The following is a 21,792-nucleotide window of genomic DNA, read 5'->3' on the forward strand; positions in this document are numbered from 1 at the left end:
TCTTGAGGGCCCCGTCCAATGTAGCAATGTGCTCTGCTGGGATAGGGCAGTTGACAAGAGAAGAAGAAGATACTCGTACTCACGTATAACTGTCTGTGATCTGATCGCCTTATGCCCTATAGTGTCAGGGTACCCGTCCTGCTAGGGTAGTATGAGGTCCCAGGCCCTTGCACTGGGTTAAACAGACTTTACAAGATTTCCCAGAAAAGCCGGAATGTAGGATACGTAGGCTTTAACTGCAGCTTTGTCCTACTGGGGTAAGTACCTAGCTTCAGGTATACTGCCCTGTGTAATTTAGAGGGTATCCCTGGCGTGGACAAAGTTCTCCTCAGATGACTTCTTTCCCTCCTGAGGGGTCTAGCACTGCATGTTAGCGATAGTTCATTGCAAAGAAGAAACCTCTCTGTCTCTCTGTCTTGCTCTATCCAACACTCCTGACTAGAAAGACCAAAAAGACCCTCCCACCAGGAACTAGCTCCCTTCTATAGGGTTACCTTAACTAGTGTAGTATTGGTGAGGCTGTGTGTGCAGAAGATATAGATATAGAAGATATACAAATACAGTTAACCCATTGCTTCCTTCAGCTGTACTCAATATAAGACATACAAGAAATACAACAGTGACACCTAGTGGAGAAAAACACATAATACACCTCTCCTTCATCCCACTGTGACAACCTGAGTGAGTTCTTTACCCAGGTGCATAAGAAATTTAGTTGCACACCTGTGCTGGGACACTACGTTTGTCCTTAAAGACATATATGAGGGGATTTTAGATTAGATATTAGATTATTCATCAAGGTTGGCGAATGACCATCATTTCGATTTATTTGGAGAGAATAAAGTCCTGGAATTTATCCTTCCCAATCTACATTCCCGCTACTATAAATGTGCGGCAACACTCCCACAATGCATTGTTTAAATCCGGTCTTAATCCAATTATCTATGAAGAATTAAATCATGGATGAGCGGCCAAACTCATTTTCGCCATGAAAATCAATAATAAGTCGCCGGCTGGATATGTGATCAGGGAGTATGTGGTGATTCTTTGCTTGCTGTTCTATACTTGGAATCCATGTGTGAAAGCAGTTAGTGATATATGTAATCAGAGTAATCCCTGACACTGTATACCACACACCCGCCTCCTCCGAGAAAGGTTTAGGGTTTAGGGTTTCAAGTAGACAATGGTTTTTTAGCTGCATTTAGAAGTGATGACGTACTCAGCTACTGTAAACTATTGTGTTTGGCTGGACGAATTGTACTTTCATTTTTTCTCCTATAAAATCTACAAAAAAATGAAAAAAATATGTGTGAGGTATAACTGCACTCCCATTTTTTTAAATTTGCCCATCTATTACATATATACCACCTCAACGCTAAGCCCCCCCCCCCCACCACCACCAATTTGATGGGGGGGGGCATGGAATAGCATCCCCCCTTTTTACATGCATAGGTTTGTATAGGGACAGACTTGTTCTGTCCCAATACCTGTTGTTAACCCCCCCCCCCCCCCCCCCCCCCCCCCCCCCACCCCTTTCACTTCTTACAGATGGTTTGGTTCTGAAACGTTCTTTAGTTCGGCAGGTGCCATCGGCTGATTGAATGTGAAATTTGGGCCTTAAAGTGATCATCTACTGATTGGCTGTTGGAGAAAGAGCGGGAAAACAGATTTGAATTTAAGTAGCTGTGTAGCGGTTGTGGCTCAGTCATCACTGATCGCTGGAAAAAAAAAGCTCCTGCCCACCCACCCTTAGGCTTGGACTTTAAAATATGTTTGCAGACTTCATGGTGGGATGCAGTCACCCAGTTTTTTCTGGGTTGCATAGTGACTGTTTAATGGACTAATATTGTTGAATGTTTAAATTATTTTTATTGGTCAATGCAATTTATAAAATTGAAGGGGGTGGGGCTTGCACTTCCGTGCCTGCAGTGTCATCTGTTTCATCTTAGCTCTGCACATTTTGAAAATGCATCCTCTCCATATAAAATCAATCCCATGATGCATCAGTACAGCATCACATGGAGTTTTAAAACCACTACCATCTCAGCCTGCAGGGAGAACAGTGTAATAATTCTCATCTCTATATATTTCTTATAAGCTAAAGGCCCTATTATTATCGTCCGTACTTGGCCGATAACCGTTTGATGTAATAGATCATGTTAAATAACCACAATCAGCCAACATTGTTTATGTCGGCTGATTGTGGTCTTTGAACATGTCCTATTAAGCCAAACAATTATCAGCTGGAACAGTTGAACGGTAAAACACAGGGGCGTAGCTAGGATTCATGGGGCCCCATAGCAAAAAAACTGTATGGCCCCTACACACTAATATATATACATATATATATGTACATACATACACTCTCTGTGATGTGGCCAAAAAAAATTCTCTTGTGGCCAGAGGAAGAATTCTATACATAGGTGCAGGAGCAGACTACCTTTTGCTTAACCCTTTATTTACTGCAGTGTGTAAGTGACCCAAGTGTTCTCTTACATGCTGCAACACAAAAAAGGGTTAATACAGAAGACAATTAGCTCTCTCCTTTGCTACTCCTGCACTGATAACCCCTGACCTCTGCAGGAACCAAGAGAACAGAGGTCAGAGGTTATCAGAGTAGTCAGGCATAGAGCTAATTGTCTTCTGTATTAACCCTTTTTTTGTTTTGCAGCATGTTAAAGAACACTGGGTCACTTACACACTGCAGTAAATAAGGGGTTAAGCAAAAGGACACAGAAGGCTCTTATCTTCCCTGGGCCCCCTCCCTCCACAGGCCCCTTAGCAACCGCCTTCCCTGCCTCTATGGTAGCTACACCACTGGTGAAACATGTTATTATGTTGTCACGATCATGTCAAAGATGGTCTGCTGCCCGTTAAAACTGTTTAATAGGATTGGTGGCGGCAGAACCTGTCACCCATGAATGGCCCCCTGAACCCACCCTACCCCTGGATATGACCCCCCGTCCTGCTCCTAATGGTGATCCCAATGCAGAGATATGGCCGCCTGCTCATCTACGCGCTCCATATGCAAATGAGCGAAGAGGAGCCCGATGCCCATAGAAAATCACTGCTCCAATGATTTCCTATGGATGTCGGAGTCATCTCTGAACATTTGCATAAAGACAGCGCAGATGAGCGGGACTGGCATCAGGAGTGGGGCTGGTGGCATAGGGTAAGTATAGGGGTACGTATCCATGAGTAGGCCCCCTGGGGGGCCATCCAGGGGTGACAGATTCCCTTTAAAGGAGAAGTCTGGTGAAAATTTTTATTAAAATATATTATTACCCCTCAAAAGTTATACAAATCACCAATATACACTTATTACAGCAAATGCACATAAAGTGCTTTTTTCCCTGCGCTTATTACTGCATCAAGGCTTCACTTCCTGGATAGAATGGTGATGTCACTTCCTGGATAACATGGTGATGTCACGACCCGACTCCTAGAGCTGTGCGGCTGTGACTGCTGGAGAGGATGATGTCAGGGGGACACTGAGGGACACAGGGCACTGGAGGGACACTGAGCATCCCCCTGCCATCATCCTCTCCAGCAGCCACAGCCCGCACAGCTATGGGAGTCGGGTCTTGACATCAGGGCCGCTTTAACCAGAGGGCACATGGTGCACGTGCACCGGGCCCACTGGTTAAAGGGGCCCCCCCGAGCAGGCCGGCCGTTGCTATGTGCGACCAATGCGGTCGCACAGGGCTGCGGCCACCAGCCTGTCAGGGGGGAGCGCCATGGATGGGTAATCTACTTACCCCTCCTTGGCGCCCCCTGCAGGGCCCCCGCCCGCTGCTGCTGCGGCGCTTCAGCGCTGCAGCAGCAGCGACACTGACAGAGAGAGAGCCATTGGCTCCCTCCCTGTCAGTCCCTCTTGTGGCCGCACTTCCTGCGGTCACAAGAGGCCGCACTCTCCCTCTAGCGCCCGACGTCACTGGAGCGTCGGCGCGAGGGTGAGGGGAGTGCAGCCTCTTGTGACCGCAGGAAGTGCGGCCACAAGAGGGAAGAGAAGAGGAACGCGAGGACCTAGGTGAGTAAAAGTGTTTGTTTTTTTCAATGTTATATGGGAGGGGGAGCTATATACTATGGGGGAGCACAGGGGAGCTATATACTATGGGGGGGGGCACAGGGTTCTATATACTATGGGGGGCACAGGGGGCTATATACTATGGGGGAGGACAGGGGGCTATATACTATGGGGGAGGACAGGGGGCTATATACTATGGGGGAGCACAGGGGGCTATATACTATGGGGGAGCACAGGGGAGCTATATACTATGGGGGAGCACAGGGGGCTATATACTATGGGGGAGCACAGGGGAGCTATATACTATGGAGGAGCACAGGGGGCTATATACTATGGGGGAGCATAGGGGAGCTATATACTATGGGGGAGCACAGGGGAGCTATATACTATGGGGGAGCTATATACTATGGGGCAGCACAGGGGAGCTATATACTATGGGGGAGCACAGGGGGGCTATATACTATGGGGGAGCACAGGGGGCTATATACTATTGGGGAGCACAGGGGTCTATTTACTATGGGGGAGCACAGAGGAGCTATATACTATGGGGGAGCACAGGGGAGCTATATACTATGGGGGAGCACAGGGGACTATATACTACTGGGGAGCACAGGGGTCTATATACTATGGGGAGCACAGGGAAGCTATATACTATGGGGGAGCACAGGGGAGCTATATACTACTGGGGAGCACAGGGGAGCTATATACTACTGGGGAGCACAGGGGAGCTATATACTACTGGGGAGCACAGGGGGCTATATACTACTGGGGAGCACAGGGGGCTATATACTATGGGGGAGCACAGGGGGCTATATACTATGGGGGAGCACAGGGGCTATATACTATGGGGGAGCACAGGGGAGCTATATACTATTGGGGAGCACAGGGGGCTATATACTATTGGGGAGCACAGGGGAGCTATATACTATTGGGGAGCACAGGGAGCTATATACTATTGAGGAGCACAGGGGTCTATATACTATGGGGGAGAGCACAGGGGGGCTATATATTATGGAGAGCACAGGGGGGCTATATACTATTGGGGAGAGCACAGGGGGCTATATACTATTTGGGGGGAGCACAGGGGGGCTATATACTATTGGGGGAGAGCACAGGGGGGGCTATATACTATTGTGGGAGAGCATAGGGGTCTATATACTATTGGAGAGCACAGGGGGGCTATATACTATTGGTGGAGAGCACAGGGGGGCTATATACTATTGTGGGAGAGCACAGGGGGGCTATATACTATTGTGGGAGAGCACAGGGGGGGCTATATACTACTGGGGAGAGTGCACAGGGGGGCTATATACTAATGGGGGAGCGCACAGGAGGGCTGTATATAACTGGAGGAGCACATGAGGGGCTATATACTACAGGGACACCTTAAAACTATGGAGGCACAGAGGGGTGTAACTATGTAGGGGTACAGAGGGGTGTAACTACTGTATAGGGGTACAAGGGACCTAACTACTGTATGTGTTGGAGCCTAAAATATTTGTCTGGCAGATTCTGGAGAGAAGATTCACAGCCAGGAGAAGACTTCAAGGTGGCCCAGGCTGGATGGAGAGAAAAAGAAAAGGTGACAGACTCTGATCAGAGAAGACGCCCCCGGTGAGTCACTGGATGTAACTGCACTCTGTTATAGGGTTGTAGTGTTAGGGGTCATGATGTGGCGGTATTATGTAATGGTATCATTGGTGATATCTTTCTGTTTTGTTCAGTGCAGTTTTTATGTAATATGTAATCACTGTATGGTGGAAATAGTGTTATAAGGTAACTACTGTATGTATTGGGGCTCTTGATACAGTGTGGGGGCAAATTCAGTACATTATACAATGTGCCGAAAGGGAAGGGGGGGCCCACTCTTGAGGGCTGTGCACTGGGCCCACCAATGTATTAAAATGGCCCTGCTTGACATCACCATGTTATCCAGGAAGTGACATCACCATGTTATCCAGAAAGTGACATCACCATGTTATCCAGGAAGTGAAGTCTTGATGCAGTAGTAAGTGCAGGGAAAAAGCTCTTTATGTGCATTTCCCATAATAAGTGTGTATTGGTGATTTGTATAACTTTTAGGGGGCAATACAATACTTTAATAAAAATTTTTGCCGGACTTCTCCTTAAAGTACAGTATACAGTCTGGGAATCTGACAATCTAAACAAGATATGTATAATCATCATCAGTAAGTGTGACGCTTCTGTGTCCCTCCGTGAAGAGCTTGTGTGGAGCAGTCCATGTACATAGAAAGTCCTGCCAGCTGAGATGGTGACCTCACTGAAAGCACAGAAACACATGTAGTAGCCAGGGGGTCACCATGAGATCACATGATCCAACTGAAGGAAAGGATGCCAGGAATGAGGAATAAGTGACTGACTATAATGGGTAATAAAAAAATAAATTTTGAAGTTTTTCTCTAATTTCATTTTATTCTCTATATAGCATTGCTTCTAAGCATCATCCATCTCGCAGAAATGATCCTTTGGCTTTAGTTACTGGAGAGATTCACCACTAAAGAAACTGACAGGACCGTGAATAACCAGCATGAAATCCTCCTCTCTCTACATAGTGTTGGTAGTTCCTCCAGCTCGGGTCAGTAATCAGATCTTTATGGCAGGCTGGAGATACCATCGTAACCATGTCAGGGCTGATAGAAAGACCAGTTGTTTCTCATCCAGAAGTCTATATTTCCTTCCATGCATGCCTGTTACTTTATATTACACTCACATTTGTTCACATCCGGGGGTGGCAGAGCCGAGGACGTTAATTGCAGACATGTCACTTTATAGGATGTGCCGGAGAACTAGTAACCGAGCAATCTCCGCCACCAAGAAAATGGATACAAGACCCAAACAAACTGGACTTGTAATCGGAAATGCCTGAGCCGTGTTTTATCGAGATGAGGAGTCGACCAGGCGACAGGCGGCCATATCTTCTCACAATGAACTGTGGTAGTGCTAATAAGATGCCACTCAGGATAACTTCAATATACTGAGCGTTATCAGCTCCATGAATACTCCGCATATATTATCCGCAGGAAATGAAGCTTTATAAAACCGTCACTGGAGTAAATGGTTATCCGCCATATCCTTAGTCATATCCGTGCTGCTCGTATGATGAGAACAGCTCTGGATGTGACTGTAAATGAGGTTACTGGCCCTGTGTATGGGGGAATACTGGCTGATACTGTGCGTGAGGAAATTATAGCTGGTACTGTATATAGGGGGAACACTGGCTGGCATGGCTTGGAGGAAAACACCTGCATTGGTTAGAGGAGGAACACTGGCATGGGTTATAGGGGGAAAACACTAGCATGGGTTATAAGGGGAACACAGGCTGGCATTGTTTATAAAGGGGAACACTGGCATGGGTTATAGGGGGAACACTGGCATGGGTTATAGGAGGAACACTGGCATGGGTTATAAGGGGAACACTGGCATGGGTTATAGGAGGAACACTGGCATGGGTTATAGGAGGAACACTGGCATGGGTTATAAGGGGAACACTGGCATGGGTTATAGGAAGAACACTGGCATCAGTTATAGGAGCAACACTGGCATGGGTTATAGGGGGAGCACTGGCATGGGTTATAGGGGGAACACAGGCTGGCATTGTTTATATGGGGAGGACTGGCATTGTTTATAGGGGGAACACTAGCATGGGTTATAGGGGGAGCACTGGCATGGGTTATAGGGGTAGCACTGGTTGGTAATGCCTACGGGGGCGAAAGGCTGGTATGCTTCAAGGAAAACACTGTCTGACGTGGTTTATAGGAAAACACTGGCATGGTTTATAGGGGGGAACACTGGTTGTTAATGTTTAGGTGGGCAATGGCTGGCATGGTTTATAGTAAAATACTGGCATGGTATATAGGGGAAACTGGCTGGTGATGCTTATAGGGAGAACACTGCCATGGTTTATTGGGGGATACTGACTGGAATGGTTTATAAGGGAACACTGACTGGCATGGTTTATAGGGAAACACTGACTGCCATGGTTTATAGGGGGACACTGACTGCCATGGTTTATTGGGGGACACTGACTGGCGTGGTTTATAAGTGAACACTGACTGGCATGGTTTATAGGGAAACACTGACTGCCATGGTTTATAGGGGGACACTGACTGCCATGGTTTATAGGGGACACTGACTGCCATGGTTTATAGGGGAACACTGACTGGCATTGTTTATAGGGGGACACTGACTGGCATTGTTTATAGGGGGACACTGACTGGCATGGTTTATAAGGGAACACTGACTGGCATGGTTTATAGGGGGACACTGACTGGCATTGTTTATAGGGGGACACTGACTGGCATTGTTTATAGGGGGACACTGACTGGCATGGTTTATAAGGGAACACTGACTGGCATGGTTTATAGGGAAACACTGACTGCCATGGTTTATAGGGGGACACTGACTGCCATGGTTTATAGGGGGACACTGACTGGCATGGTTTATAGGGGAACACTGACTGGCATTGTTTATAGGGGGACACTGACTGGCATTGTTTATAGGGGGACACTGACTGGCATGGTTTATAAGGGAACACTGACTGGCATGGTTTATAGGGGGACACTGACTGGCATGGTTTATAGAGGAACAGTGACTGGCATGGTTTATAGGGGGACACTGACTGGCATGGTTTATAAGGGGACACTGACTGGCATGGTTTATAGAGGAACAGTGACTGGCATGGTTTATAGGGGGACACTGGCTGGCAAGGTTTACACCTCAGAATGCCTGCTTGCTTTACAGGGGAAACTTTGGTACTGTTTGTATGGGAAACATTTGCTGGCGCGGCATATAAGTAGAAATAATCTAGCACTGTTTTTTAGAGAGACACCAACTGGCATTACTATATGTAGCTTACAGGTGGCACTGTGAATAGCTGATATACGGGTTGGCTTTCATTGCTTATATGAATCAGGACCTGGCACTGTCCATAGGTAGTGTTGTGGCTGAAGCTGGTTGTCACTGTTAGAGTACTGGTGGGCTCTGGTTACCAGTGGGAAAGGACCATTACTCATCACAGGAACCATGTTTCTTTTTCTGATTACTACTTTTATGTTTCGTTTGTGAAAATCTAATATTAAGCGTTGAAGGTTCTCCCGCTATAGTAGCGTCTTCTCTTCCTTGCATTCTGCTTAGTAAATAGGATAGAAATCTTGGTGCACACACACATCCAGCATGACACCAGACCTGCAGGATGGCTCCGCCATATTCAGCACTTTCCAGTCTATATTACATTGGCGGCTCGTGTTACGTCTCTCTGACAGCGAGGAGATATAGACGATAATGCGGAGATGTTTCATCAAGCTTAGTTTGCGGCGCATTAGTGGCTTTATGCTCTTCGGATGCCATCCATTAGAGGCGACCATGTGTTTCTATATTTGGTCTGCCCATATGGCGTAACATTTAGGAGGCAGATTGGGGGTGTACACTGTCTTCCATTGTTCCCTCGCACTGTGTGATATTGGGGTCATATGCTTCTCATTTAGCATGCATAACATGTGGTTACGGGAAGTAAATGAGTTGCTAATTCTGACTGCAGCCGTGAAGATGACATTTTCTGCATTACATTACATTAAACCGCTGACGTGGTTCGGATTGTATCTGGTTTAGTAATATCTTATAGATGATGGGAGCTAAGTGGTCAGCCTTCCAGCACGACCCCTCCTACAGCCTGTCTGCTCTCATTATAGAGAAAACCTATCAAGCTGGCGTTCTGAGCTGCTGTAGCGTGGCAGGAGGCGCCACATGTATAGAGCCCCGGCTACAAGAAAGATTCTTCAGATCTAGGTACTGTTAGATACACGCCGGGAACTAAACAGACAGTGCTCAAGGGCTTAGATTTAAAGGGGAGGGCCAGAGTGGCAATTTTTTCTGAAACCAGTATATCCAGAATAAGAAGGAAAAAAAGCAAGAACAGCGCCACCCCTTTTTTAGGTTGTGTGTGGTATTACAATTCTGCTCCCTTCACGTTAACAGAAGTATGTCTATGTTTCTGGAGGCAGGCATTTTTCTAACCCTGGATAACTCCTTTTAGGTTATACTGTACAGAATAGACTTCATTCCCTATACTTACATTACAGACAGAACCCTCGGTAATGATTCCCGCTGTCTGCCCGCTCCGTGGAGCGGGCGGATCCAGCGGGAGGACCGCCTGGAAAACTGGGATACAGCCATAGCCATAGGCTGTATCCCAGTTTTCCAGGCGTTCCTCCCGCTGTATCCGCCCGCTCCACGGAGCGGGCAGACAGCGGGAATGTGCTGCCGAGCATTCAGGTTCATACGAACCTGAACCTCGGCAGGTTCGGACCATCCCTTGTAAAGATGGATCCCCCACTACCCTGTTTGTGGCAAGTTGTGCAAATGGCATAGCCCTGCATGCTCTGCTGTTCAGGTAGCTTTAGAAGATATATAAGCAGCATAGCTCTTTTGTGCCTGTAAAAGTCAATGGGAATTACATTTGTTTTAGGCTTCCTGATCACCTCCAGTGGCCACAAACAGGGAAGCCATTTTTATGAGATGGAAAAAGCCCTTTAAAAGGGATACTCCGAGTGGGGGGCCTATGTTCAGTATTGCCGAGGAGGGGGTGAATGAAAACAATGACTTCCACTTACCTCGTGGTGTAACCCCCTTGGATGCCAAGGCCAAATTTGATTGGGTCATCTAAGTGCTTTCTGGACAAGTTTTACCCTGTGACCTAGCATCACTGGATCAATGTGTACCCCAAGTGTCCAACACTGAGCCTTTATATGCCTATGGTGGACACTGGGGGGGGGGGGGGGGCATGGTCACATGCTCCTCTATGTTGGCCATCTTGTGAACACCACAGAGCAGGACAGCACAGCCTGGAGGACGGGAGTCTGATTTTAAAACTGCACTGAAAAAAATAATCAGATGTGTCCTACATCACGTGAAAGACCCATTATGTGCACATACCATGAATGTTCACCGGGTGGCGATAACGGCATACAGCCAGAAGACGGCTTCATGACTCACTTCACCTAAGAACAAGAGGAGCTGTCATGTAAAAAAGGAAATGAAAACACTTCACATACAATATCATATATAGAAAATAAGTACCATGCATAATGTATGAGGCACTCCTCAGCTGTGATAAAACTACAAGTCCCAGCATGTGCTGACAGCCATGTGCTATGGAAGCCAGCTGGAGGACCCACATGTTGCAGAGCTTTATTAGAGGATAATGTCTGGGAGTTTTCTGACATTTGTTCATGTGGTTATTGTACTTTATATATGTGCTTATACGTACTGTGCTGAAACAGCCATGCTAAACTCTCACTTTACACAGTGGGGGCCCCCGGCTCGCTCCATATTCTCCCACATGATCCCAGCACGGTTACTCTTTGTTCTGCTTCCAGTTCCTGGACACATATGACAGCTTGTAAGTGACCTGCGCTACTGTATATACTATTGCTAGTGAGATTTATTCTGCGGCACTAGAACGCATTGCCTATGAATTATAATGTTCACACAAATACATGTCTGTTCACAAGCAAAAGCTTCGAATCATCCAGCGTCTTTTATTTGCTTCTTTGATTGTTTTTATGCATGTTGTTTTGTTATGTTTTAGAGAGTTTGGGAGAATTTTTAAGTCTATTTTCTGCTTGTTTTATACAATGCTTAAATATTTTAACCCCTTCATGGTGATCGATGCACAAAAGTCCAGGTCACATTGAAGCAGCCTTTTAAGAGTCATAACGCTCTTATTATTTCACCTACAGGACCAATCTAACCTACTGATAGCCCCTTATAGCACCAGGAACCCTGAGTTCCTCAGCGTATGTGTGTTACCTTCCTCCTTGGCGCCGTTCTCGTGCTGCTAGTCAGCGTAATCTTCACTCTGGCGCACTGTTAGGAGCACTGCCGCATCATCCGGGCTGCCCACTCCATTGATTACCATTAGAAGAAGCCGGCTGATGATGCAGAATCAGTCAGATCTGCGCTCTGCTATTGGAGTCTGCCTAAGGCAGGCTGTACTGGAGTGGCGTCCTACCACGGGTGTTACTGTCATATACACCCTTCGTAAAAGTCTGTACTTATTGTGCAGAAGTGGTGATGAAAGTAGTATTAGAGCAGGGGTAGGGAACCTTTTCCATGTCGAGGGCCGGTCGGGCATTAATAAAGTCATTTGAGGGCCGCACTCAATGTTATACCATGCGCGGCAGTTAGTAGCATGGGTTTGCAGCACCCGGGGCAAGGCAAAGTATTGTCCCCCTAGTGCCCCTGCTATTGTAGTTAACCCTCTGTGATGCCCCTTGTACCTGATGTGAATCCTTAGTGATGCCCAGTAGCCAAAGTTAACCCCCAGTGATGCCCCTGGTAGCCTAATTAACCCCCCCAGTCATGTCCCTGGTGGCCTAGTTAACCCCCTCAGTCATTTCCCTGGTAGCCTAGTTAACCCCCAGTCATGCCCCTGGTAGCATTGTTAACCCCCTCAGTCATGTCCCTGGTAGCCTAGTTAACCCCCTCAGTCATGTCCCTGGTAGCCTAGTTAACCCCCAGTCATGTCCCTGGTGGCCTAGTTAACCCCCTCAGTCATGTCCCTGGTGGCCTAGTTAACCCCCTCAGTCATTTCCCTGGTAGCCTAGTTAACCCCCAGTCATGTCCCTGGTGGCCTAGTTAACCCCCCAGTCATGTCCCTGGTAGCCTAGTTAACCCCCTCAGTCATGTCCCTCGTGGCCTAGTTAACCCCCTCAGTCATGTCCCTGGTGGCCTAGTTAACCCCCCAGTCATGTCCCTGGTGGCCTAGTTAGCCCCCCAGTCATGTCCCTGGTGGCCTAGTTAGCCCCCCAGTCATGCCCCTGGTAGCCTACTTAACCACCTCAGTCATGTGCCTGGTGGCCTAGTTAACCCCCCCCCCCCCCCCCCGTCATGTCCCTGGTAGCCTAGTTAACCCCCTCAGTCATGTCCCTGGTAGCCTAGTTAACCCCCCCCAGTCATGTCCCTGGTAGCCTAGTTAACCCTGTCAGTCATGTCCCTGGTGGCCTAGTTAAACCCCAGTCATGTCCCTGGTGGCCTAGTTAGCCCCCCAGTCATGCCCCTGGTAGCCTAGTTAACCCCCTCAGTCATGTCCCTGGTAGCCTAGTTAACCCCCCAGTCATGTCCCTGGTGGCCTAGTTAACCCCCCAGTCATGTCCCTGGTAGACTAGTTAAGCCCCTCAGTCATGTCCCTGGTGGCCTAGTTAACCCCTAGTGCCTGCCCCAAATAAAAAAAATAAACATCCCACTCACCTTTCCTCCACTCCCACGCTGTCCAGGTCCTCTTCTCCCTCCTCTCTTCTGTGGCGGTCTTCTCCTGCAGGCGGCGCGCGATGAAGAAGCCGGCACTCACAGCATCCTCCTGGCAGCTGTCACAGACACAAGAGGATGTGGTGAGTGTCGGCTCCTTCTCCTCCAGAACGCCGCACGTCACAGGGGAGCCGCGGGCCGCATCCGGAAGTGTCAGGGGCCGGATGCGGTCCGCGGGCCGTAGGTTCCCCACCCCTGTATTAGAGTTTCGCCACTAGATGTGGCTGTATTGGATATGTGTATTCAGAAGCTGCACAGCTGAAGTGTATAAAGGGTTATTGTTTATTTGTATGTCACACAGATCTGCTGACCAATAGGAATCTGTTCTTCTTCTCTCCTATCAGCTCTCTCTTTACTTCTTCTATTGCACTCTTCACCCACTCAAAGCCCATGTTAGTTACGCTGAGGAAGGAAGTCACATGGGTAGAGGAAGTGTAAAGGTCTCAGTGTCGGACATTGTAGAGGAAGGACACAAGCTAGATAGCTCTATACAGTGGTCCTATCTGGGCCCTGGCCCTCTGCCAGGTCCCCTATTCAGGTCAGTCTTAGTCAGAACCCTGTATGAGTGGGACGCAAGACAATGCCCAGTTTTCTTCTTAGTAATGCTACACAACACTATGCAGTGTTAAACCCCTTCTAAGAGAGGACAAGTCAGAGACAACCTCAATCCACACTGTGGACTAGGAGAGTCACAGAGCAGGAAAGTATCCACAGACAGCAGTAAGCTAGGAACTGATCCTGATAGAGCAAAGTCGCGATAAGCCTAGGTTCTCTATCTCGCAGCACGGTTGTCAGCAGGATATCCTCAGCATTCTGCTCATCCCAGGTTACAAGGTCTGGTGCCTGGTGTCACCCTCTAGGACGGTTCAGGCCAATTGTAGTGGGCATTAGGTGGTGTGAAGACTAACAAAAGGTCAATACACCAGAACAAGTATTCTTCTTCTTCTTCTTCTTCTTCTTCTTCTAAGTATTCTTCTACTTATCCTCCAACATCCCGGCAGAGCAAAGTTCTACTTGGGTTGAGACTCTCACAACATCCTCCTCTCTGCTACTCTGCTTCTTTGTATCACTCAGTACACTACTCAGTCGTCACAACTGTATCCTACACTACATTCCTACTGCAGATTCGGTTGCTGTATTGTCAAATATTTGTCTGGAAGTATTGTCAAGTGTATTATCAAGTGCTTTATCAAGAAAAACATAATCGTGTAACCTTGCTGCAAGCACGTACTTTCTTAGTAAAACAAGCTTGCTTATGATAAAGATACTCTGTGATCCTTTGCCTTACACCGACACAGTATACAACACTTTCTGTTGGTGGCAGTTCCGATAGTCCGGGAGAGTCACTACACCGCTCTGGCCATCCGTGATCACACCCGGTAGCAACCCAGCAGGACACTGACCACAGGGAAAAAAGGTACAACCGGCCTTGTAAAATAAAGGCAGGCGTGCCATCACACCTGTGTGCCCAACGGGTACTGGCGTCACGAAGTAACACCCCAAGGTCCGGCTGTATCTCAGCCAACCACCACCGGAGTGGAGTCACTTCACCATCTAGCAAGTGACCGGCCAATCCTCTGAAACAACATCACCGGGGGCTCACCACACTGACAGATCACCCAGTGGGCACCCGGCTTTCACTCTTTCAAAAAGCTGAAATTGATTATTGACTGCAAGTGTCAGCTGCTAGGTGTGCACTACTGACACACATGTATGGCATTTGACACGAAAGGGTTAAACAGCTATATTGTGTCCAATATAGGTCCATGTCACATGTGACTTTTTACACATTACTTTACACCCTTTTGTATACATAGTTGTTGTGCAGTGTCCCAGAACCCATGTGCCACTGCCGGTCCTGTGTATGTGTAGGTCAGCACTGAAGGTAGAAATGTTATGGGGTATTCTGTGGATGGTAACGGTAGTACTGCATTTTGGTCACTAGATGTCACTCTGTATTCTTCACTATTGTAAGGCACAGCTGAAGGGAACTATACAAAAGTGGTAATGATGTACGTGCTTGTGGCACATGGGTCCCTTCTCTGTTACCAGCTGGGAATTGGCTTGTCATCCAATCTCTGTAAAGGTCACCTAAAAGTATTACTTTGTTGCCTCACCAGGTTTCTCGCCACTAATCAGAAACTAACAGAAAGCCTATAAGTAAAGGTGGAATGGACCATGTGCTCAGTCTTTAGTACAGGTCTACTCAGAGAAAGTACAAGTTGGTTCCTGCTGACTGCCCTCCTGGGGTCTGGCCATCTGACCAGAGCCCACCTGCTGGGTTCCTCCCAAAGTATTCTGATTTCCAGTGTTCCTGTTAACTAGCCACATGTGCGACTACCATTGATGGGGGAATCCGAAACCTACCCACGTTGTAGGGATATCCTGAATTCACCAGGGGCTTCAGTCTTGGAGAAAAGCGAGAAAGCTGACATGCCTCGCTGCAATTCGCCAGGACCTAAGGATTATACCAATGGCTGACTCATCCTTAACTGGGCCCTGTACTACTACATGTGTCACTCAGTGCCCTTGCCCAGCAACAGACGGATCAGTCATAGATGCAGGTACAGGTTATTTCTTCACGTTTATCTTAACTAATTACAAAGTGGTTAGAGCCCCTACAGCAAAGTACAATACAAATTGAATAGGCCCCCATTAAGGTGGTTAGCCTAGTCTTCAAGTCACCTCTAAAGAGACTTCCTAAACCTAAAGATTATTCTCATTCAGTATACCTGCTAAAACCAGTATTAGGACCAAGCCAACTACCCAAGCTCCTAAACTGTATCCTGCATTTCAGAACTTGGCATTTGTTGTACTGCACCTTTAAGAGAACCTCAGTAAAAGTGTTCTCCTGTTTACGTTCTCTGAACTCTGTGGCTTCCTTATCCGGCACACCACACTACAGGGACTACTCCTTTAATGTGTTTTGTGACGTAGGGAGGGCATATACCAGCCCTTGATAACACCACCTAGCACCCACAGATGCACAATTTGATCGTTCTTTCCTTTATTCCTAGTTTATTCCTGCAGAACCCCTCCCCCACCCCCACACGCACACACACATGCACACACTTATTGTCAGTTACCCAAGTTATTAATTAGTTCCCAAGCTTTTGTAAAACCCAATAAATACAATTTTGAGGAACCCGCAGAAGCTGTTCAATTATTGGATCCAATGAGCAAAGTTCTATGGCTTCTTTGTAAATTACTATGTGGCTGATACCATTGTGTGCAACCCATGAAAGCGAGAATAACACTAATGAGAGTTGGCTCGTATCCCTGCGCTCAGCAAGAGGAATTTTCCTCTGTTATTTCACAAGCCGAGGAGACACAATCCCGGCCTTTGTCCCATTGGTGGCATTGTATTATGTCTCCAGAAACAAAAACTCTAACCAAGGTGTCAAAACTTTCTTCAAATAGGATTTTATACTTATAAGCATTCAGACTTTGTTACAAATGAATATAACGTAGCACCAGAAAAGCTGGGCACCTCCATGGGCGCCTTTCTTGTGCCGTCTTTCAGGAGAATACTTTCTCGCTTGAACTTGTTATACCCATTATGCACATGTGAAATAAGTATCTAATTCTCTTTACATGTATGTGTAGGGAGAGCTAAATGTCATCATTTATAACTTATCCTGGCTAGACACAAAAATGTCCACCTAAGGACCAGATCAGATACTATGAAGGGTCTTGACTATAACATTCCCTGCAGTGTGTGAATAATACCAGCAAAATGCACCATGATATCCAAGTAAAAGCAATACAGCATCTAAATAACAATGGTATACTGTACTATAATATTACTGTTGGTTGAGCAACTGGTGCGAAAGCTATCTCCATACATGGGGAGTAACTACCACCATAGCAGCCATAGCGACTGCTATGGGGCCCACCACATCAGGGGGCCCAGTAGCCCACTCCTGCAATACATTGGCCCTCCTGAACTATCATCATTTGCAGCACCTGGTGGCCAAGTGGACCTTTGGGGCGCTGCATATATCCTGACAAGCACTTGAAGTTAAATGTAAAAGTTTATGTCTGCGCTTTATGGGTTTGTGGTCAGTCGGGGAAGGGGCCCAATCAAAAGTCTGCTATGGGGCCCAGCCATTTCTAGTTACGCCCCTGCATACATATATGTGTTCGGCATGGCTAAATGTTCAAGTGTTCCCCATGGGGGGGGGGATGGTACCATCATGTCTTGAGGTCCTTTTACATGGCTATATGCCTATAAGCTTGATTGTGAATTTGAAAGCGTAAAATACAAAGGACACTCATCTATAATTACTCTTTGGTAGACATAGACTTAAGGCCCTATTACACCAAGCGATTATCGACTGTATTTGGCCGATTATCGGTCGTTATGGCCGATAATTGCTTGGAATTGCTCCTGTTAAAAGGCAAGGATGAGCTGACATGTTCGAACGATAACAACGGTCTGCTGGCTGTGGTTCCATGTAATAGGGCTCCTATGGGCAGCTCCCCACGGCCCACCCCGCTCTTACCCGCTCGCTGTTGTGGTGGTGCCCGGGTGTAATCCAAGGCTCAACTGCCGGGATGATGTTAAGTCGGTGGTTGAAATATAGCTCAGCCAGTTATAGTTCTGTCGTGATGCCAGTGCTAACTCAGCACACCGGTGTGAGGGTATACCTGCTTGTAGCGTGTGGCCACCTATATTGATCCCCAATGGTCGTGACCTGCCAGGCTGTGAGGGGTCCCTTGGGCTCTTATCACGGTGGTCCGGAGTGGAGAAATTATCCACCCGGACTGTCGGTACCTTCACCCAGAGAAAGGGGAAAATGACCCAAGCATGGTGTAGCCTGTATGTATAGGTGCTGGTGCAATTATCACTGAGTTCCAGTAGAATAAATAACGTGATCTTTTACGACAGGTGCCCAAACTAGAAACACTCTTGGTGGGACACCACACTGTATGCATCTGTAATAGCACCAACAGTGATCAAGGAACAAGGGGCAAGAGAGCATTGATCTGACAGGTCGCCACTCGCTTGCCTATGCAGATCGGCCCGTATAATAGGGCCTTTAACAAAGTAATATTACCATCTTGTTGCTCCTCCTTACGCCCTTTGCTAATTCATCACAGAAATATTTTTTCTTGTAAAGGAGATAATAGGGGGAGTTTCTGCACGCTCCAATAATTCTGAATCATCAGCTAGAATATGCTATTGACATTCTACCGCCTGTCTGATCCGTTCAGACACTGGGCTCTCGAAAGAGAAAATAAATGTAAATTGACACATTCAGGATATTCAGCGGGGGTCCACCAACATTGCTGGTAATGTACTTAGGAAAATCCACAATGTTCTCTTCTGCTAATGTCCATATCCCCAGGACTTTACCAATAAATGGAGGTCCCCAGTATAAAGTGTATAGAGGGCTTCGAGTATAAAGTGTATGGAGGCCCCCCAGTATAAAGTGTATGGAGGCTTCTCAGTATAAAGTGTATGGAGGCTTCTCAGTATAAAGTGTATGGAGGCCCCCCAGTATAAAGTGTATGGAGGCTTCTCAGTATAAAGTGTATGGAGGCTTCTCAGTATAAAGTGTATGGAGGCCTTTCAGTATAAAGTGTATGGAGGCCCCCCAGTATAAAGTGTATGGAGGCCCCCCAGTATAAAGTGTATGGAGGCTTCTCAGTATAAAGTGTATGGAGGCTTCTCAGTATAAAGTGTATGGAGGCCTTTCAGTATAAAGTGTATGGAGGCCCCCCAGTATAAAGTGTATGGAGGCCCCCCAGTATAAAGTGTATGGAAGCCTCCAAGTATAAAGTGTACAGAGGGCTTCCAGTATAAAGTGTATGGAGGCCTCTCAGTATAAAGTGTATGGAAGCCTCCTAGTATAAAGTGTATAGAGGCCTCCCAGTATAAAGTGTATGGAGGCCTCTCAGTATAAAGTGTATGGAGGCCTCCCAGTATAAAGTGTATAGAGAGCTTCCAGTATAAAGTGTATGGAGGCCCCCCCAGTATAAAGTGTATGGAGGCCTCTCAGTATAAGTGTATGGAGGCCCCCCAGTCTAAAGTGTATGGAGGACTCCCAGTATAAAGTGTATAGAGGCCTCACAGTATAAAGTGTATGGAGGCCTCCCAGTATAAAGTGTATAGAGAGCTTCCAGTATAAAGTGTATGGAGGCCCCCCCAGTATAAAGTGTATGGAGGCCTCTCAGTATAAGTGTATGGAGGCCCCCCAGTCTAAAGTGTATGGAGGACTCCCAGTATAAAGTGTATAGAGGCCTCACAGTATAAAGTGTATGGAGGCCTCCCAAGACTGCCCCCATAACAATATACTAATATAAAATTTAAAAAAGTTCGAACAGAAAATAAAAACAGATTGAAAAACAGAACGTTTCATTATTTAGTAGTCTACAATTTACCTAACCCACATTTGATGGGTTCTGCAGGCTTCACTTGGTCTCCATTACCAACACATTTTCCCAAATTTAACTCCTCTAATCTTACTCTTTTACTGGACCTTTTTCTTGCTCAAAAGGCCATATCTTTTTATTGCTTGGCTGAAGGTCATTTCTCTTCCTCAAACTTTTACAGAGGTACAGCTTGCCCTGACATTTCTCACAATGTAAAACTCCAATTATTTATTAAGCCCTTAAGGATGGGACCTATTTTTGGACTTAAAGTTTCCCTGTTGTTATAACTTCCAAAACCTAAATCAGCAGTAGATATGATATAAAGCAAGTTTGCAATTTACATTCATTAATTTGTTTTTTGCTATCATGGAAAACACTTCACTGCCTGTTTTCTGATTCTTTAAAAAAACAAAAAACAAAAAAACAACAGGAAGTCCAGTGTATCCCATTCCATCTGGGCGCTCAGAGAAGGCAGTCATGTGATTGACAGACACATTGAGCCGTGACTCCCTGTACTGGCCGGAATTCCTGTGTTTAGTCTGTTTTTTTTTTTCAACCAGCACAAATCTGAAAATCTGCCTTCCTGAGACTGGACCTGGATTTCTGGTAAGTCCAAAAAATAATAAATGTATATTGCAAACTTGCTTTATTTCACACCTACTGTTGATTTCAATTTTGAAAGTTATAACGACAGTGACACTTTTAAGGGAATCTGTCACTAGGTGTATACTGCCTTAAATTAGGGAAGCATAAACTAGTGACAGAAATGCTGTACAGATCGGTGTATTACTTACATCATTCTGTTCAGCCATTCTCCTAAAATGCAGGAGAATAGGATTCCTGCCACACCCCTGCACAATAGTGACCGGAGCAGCATAATACCAATGGCAGCGCAGGAGCTAGGGGCTAAATATGTGGTATTTTTTCCACTCACCCTCTCCCCAGGAATACAGCTTCGAAGAGTCCTGCCTGGACACCCCCTCTTAAGACCTGTACTTCTGCCTTTGTATGATTTATTACATTATGGTAAAGCTGCCTGGGGGACTGCACTACTCTTTGGACTAGTTCTTCTATCTCTCGATTACCCTGCACCATGTGCACTTCCACATTACCAATACAGCTAGCAAGTGCCATTAGCTGGGTACTCTCTGCAGTGCCCCTGGGGTCGAGTTGATATTTTATCTTTGTGGTGACCCCCAGGTTGGTGCTAAGGGCCTGTTACCCACTCTAGCTACCATAACCAAAACTTCCAACTGGGTGTGGACCTACAAACACCAACTGACCCTTGCTTTAACACCTGTCCTGCCCTCCCTGGTGCCTAGTCACCATACTAATTATCTTGCTATTATGCTTGTAACGCTAAACATGGGAATCTTCATTAGGCCCCATCTGTCATAGAAATTTATTGTGATCCTACGATGGTGCTGACAGAGGGACAGGAGGAGATACTCTGTCTGATACCACCTAGATGCCACATTCACTATTGAATGAGTAGGAATCTCAAATGTCTCAAGCGTCTGCAACACCGATATCTACTGCCACTACCTAGAAGGGACAAAGAAAGACCACCATGCTACTAGATGGTGGTCGCTAATAAAGTGACCATTGTATCGGCTATTCATCTAACAACCCACATGACTATGACTCTGAACAGTAATTTCAAAGTAACCCACAAGAGGGAACCATAGCTTTAGGTGAGACCGGCTCCATGAAAGAAAAGTCGACAAATGATGTTCTCTGGAGAGTGACAAAAGTTCCGTCATATTGGGAGGGATTGGTATTCAGCTTCGGCGAACGAAATCGTCTTCATTATTTTCCCGGCTAATCTGAAGGTGCAGACTGCGGCGTGTACGGTTACTGGTGTATCGCATACAATGTGACAGCCAGAAAGCCGTAATGGATTACATTGCTGAACTCTCACACCGCGCATTGAAAATGTCAGATATGGAATAGTAAATGTTTGTTTAATGCATTAAATCGGGGATGGGGAACCTGCCGCCCTGCAGCTGCTGCAAAACTACAATTCCCATCATGCCTGGACAACCTTTGGAAAGCTACAGATG

The sequence above is a fragment of the Dendropsophus ebraccatus genome, chromosome 4 (assembly GCF_027789765.1).
Source record: "Dendropsophus ebraccatus isolate aDenEbr1 chromosome 4, aDenEbr1.pat, whole genome shotgun sequence".
Classification (NCBI taxonomy): domain Eukaryota; kingdom Metazoa; phylum Chordata; class Amphibia; order Anura; family Hylidae; genus Dendropsophus; species Dendropsophus ebraccatus.